Genomic DNA, 3,266 nt, shown 5'->3' with positions numbered 1-3,266 from the left:
CAATTGCACTACTGGGTATTTACCCCAAAGATACAAAAGTAGGGATCTGAAAGGGTATGTGCATCCCAATGTTTATAGCAGCAATGTCCACAATAGCCAAAGTATGGAGAGAGCCAAGATGTCCATCGACAGATGAATGGATAAAGAAGATGTGGTGTATATATATACAATGGAATATTATGCAGCCATCAAAAGGAATGAGATCTTGCCATTTGCAACGACGTGGATGGAACTGGAGGGTTATTATGCTGAGCGAAATGTCAAACAGAGAAAGACATGTATCATATGACCTCACTGATATGAGGAATTCTTAATCTCAGGAAACAAACTGAGGGTTGCTGGGGTGGGGGATGGGGTGGGAGGGATGGGGTGACTGGGTGATAGACACTGGAGAGGGTATGTGCTCTGGTAAGCGCTGTGAATTGTGCAAGACTGTTGAATCTCAGATCTGTACCTCTGAAACAAATAATGCAATATATGTTAAGAAAAAAAAAAGAAGAAGATAGCAGGAGGGGAAGAATGAAGGGGGGGAAATCGGAGGGGTAGACGAACCATGAGAGACGATGGACTCTGAAAAACAAACTGAGGGTTCTAGAGGGGAGGGGGGTGTGAGGATGGGTTAGCCTGGTGGTGGGTATTGAGGAGGGCACATTCTGCATGGAGCACTGGGTGTTATACAGAAACAATGAATCATGGAACACTACATCTAAAACTAATGATGTAATGTATGGGGATTAACATAACAATAAAAAATTAAAAGAATAAAAAAAAGTATCTATATTTAAAAGTGGTCTTTATTATGATTTTTTTTTTTACCTTAAACAAATTTTTCTTCAAACATTCTGGGTAGCTGAGGTGATATTCACTGACAAAATTTGAAAAACCCATTTTGTCTCTTAAAAACAACTGCACATGGGCATCTGGGTGGCTCAGTTGGTTAAGCGCCTGCCTTTGGCTCAGGTCATGATTCTGGAGTCCCGGGATCGAGTCCTGCATTGGGCTCCCTGCTCAGCAGGGAGTCTGCTTCTCCTTCTGACCCTCCCCGCTCTCATGCTCTCTCTCTATCTCATTCTCTCTCTCAAATAAATAAATAAAATCTTAAAAAAAAAAAGGAATTAAAAAAAAAACACCTGCACAATTAAGAAGACAGAGGAAACTATGCAAGACTCACACCCTATTAACACGTGAGACAGATTATGTACCAACTTCACACAACGTGTATGAAAGTAAATTAACACATAAATAGAACACTAATGAGTGAATCCAGACTCCCTGGCTCCCAGGCTCAGACCACAAGCCATGAGCTTCAGTGGAAAGAAAAGTCGGTTCCAGAGAAGTCTGTGGGAGACAGTAGGGGAAGCTAGCAGCGGGCTGAACCACCATCCGAGGAGAGAGTCCCTGAGTGTGAAGCCACAGGACAGCCAGGGGGAGACCCGAGCCCTGACCACAGGACGGGCATCCAGGGCGAGCAGGAGGGACACAGGGGGACTCAGAGGCTGTGCTGTGGGCAGATGGGGTGAGACCGTGAGGAGGGGAGCCCTGGGAACACCTCAGCGATGGGGAAAGAGGGGGAAGGAGACATTTAGCGTCTCCTAGGCACAAGGGAATAGGGAAAAGGGAAAGGAAGCACAGCCGACCTCCCACCACAACTAAAGCAAAAATGCATGAGACGGGCGCCTGGGTGGCTCAGATGGCTAAGCGTCTGCCTTCGGCTCAGGTCATGATCTCAGGGTCCTGGGATCGAGTCCCGCATCAGGCTCCCTGCTCCTTGGGAGCCTGCTTCTCCCTCTGCCTCTCTCTCTCTGTCTCTAATGAATAAATAAATAAAATCTTTAAAAAAAAAATGCATGAGACAAAAACTTGAAAAATGGTCTAATTAACACATAATATAATTTTCATAACACAATAAACAACCACTGGCTAATGTATTGAACAAAATGGGAGCACGCACAAATGTACAGATTAAAAGGTGACAAGAAGACCAATATGGCAAAATAAATTATGCTCATTTCAACATCTTATGCATTAAAATTAGAACCTTACAGACAGATTAGCAAGGCCTCCGCACAAGAGTGACGTGTACATACCTGAAGCGATCCGCATATTTCCCGATGGCGGAGGTGACGTCCCCACAGCAATGCATACACTCCTCAGGCCGGTGAATGGAGCGCTGACAAGGACAAATGTTCTGGGGTTCAGTCCCTGTGAAATGGGCACAGTAGGGAACTCACTGCAGACAGGAGGGAACTGGGGGCCACAGCGGGCTGAGTGCAGGGGGACACTGGCCTGACTGCTGCTGGGAAGGGGGTTTTCTCTGCGGGTGATGGAAATGTTGTCATTGCGATCATGGGGGTGGTGGCCAAACCCCCTACGCATATTAAAAGTTACTGTGTATTTATTTTTTTTTAATTTACCCCAGACCCTGGGGCATGTGCAGGTGGGCTCTATCTGTCACCCAGGTGTTCTCCTGGGACACCTGTGCTGGCTCAGGCCACAACATAGTCTGTGTGTCTGTCCTTCCTCCTCAAGAACAGGTCTCCCCACAGAGGACTCCATGACTGAGCCACCCAGGCGCCCCAGATAAGTGATTTATTTCTGGACTCTCAAATATGTTTAATATATCCTTACATCTATTTTAGGCCAGTACCACATTCTTGATTATTGTAGCTTTGTAAGTAAGTTTTAGAGAGTTTTGAAATCTGGAATTTTGAGTTCTTACAAATTGGTTCATCTTCAGGATTGTTCCGATGTTCTGAGTCCCTGTAATTGCACAGAAAATTTAAGATCTTCTTTCAGAGTGTGCAAATAGGCATTCAGGGGTTCGAAAGGGATTGCATTGAATCTGTCCATTGCTAGGGAGAGTATTGCCTTTTTTTTTTTTTTTCAGGTAGGCTCCACGCACAACATGGAGCACAAACTCACAGCCCTGAAATCCAGAGTTGTGTGCTTCACCTACCGAGCCATCAAGGTGCTCCACGTATTGGCTTCTTAACAATTTACTTAGTTCTTCATTTTTTGCCAAACTAAATAAAATAAAATAATAAAACATTAAGTACTAAGCATAGGTTTATCTTCTTTTGTCCTATTACAGGAAAACTATAAAGATAACCATGGGTCCATTAGTAAACCTGGTGTGTACGTTATTGAACTATGGTACTATGTTTCTAGAAATTGTGAAATGTATTCCTAAATTTGCTAATCTAAAGACTACTGGCATAACAAACAGTTCACAATCGTTTACTATATAGCTTTCCCTAGAAACTAAG

At 44.1% G+C, this 3,266-nt stretch overlaps 1 non-coding gene across 1 annotated transcript; it reads left to right on the top strand.

Annotated features, from left to right (window-relative positions):
* Positions 1 to 2,001: 2,001 nt before the first annotated feature.
* On the top strand, positions 2,002 to 2,107 carry LOC123323921. Its single transcript, XR_006539571.1, has one exon. It is a non-coding gene; the product is annotated as a U6 spliceosomal RNA (small nuclear RNA).
* The last annotated feature ends 1,159 nt before the right edge of the window (positions 2,108 to 3,266 follow it).

This window comes from Neomonachus schauinslandi, unplaced genomic scaffold, assembly GCF_002201575.2.
Source record: "Neomonachus schauinslandi unplaced genomic scaffold, ASM220157v2 HiC_scaffold_2472, whole genome shotgun sequence".
Taxonomy (NCBI): Eukaryota; Metazoa; Chordata; class Mammalia; order Carnivora; family Phocidae; genus Neomonachus; species Neomonachus schauinslandi.
This window is presented reverse-complemented; position numbering and strand designations above follow the sequence as displayed.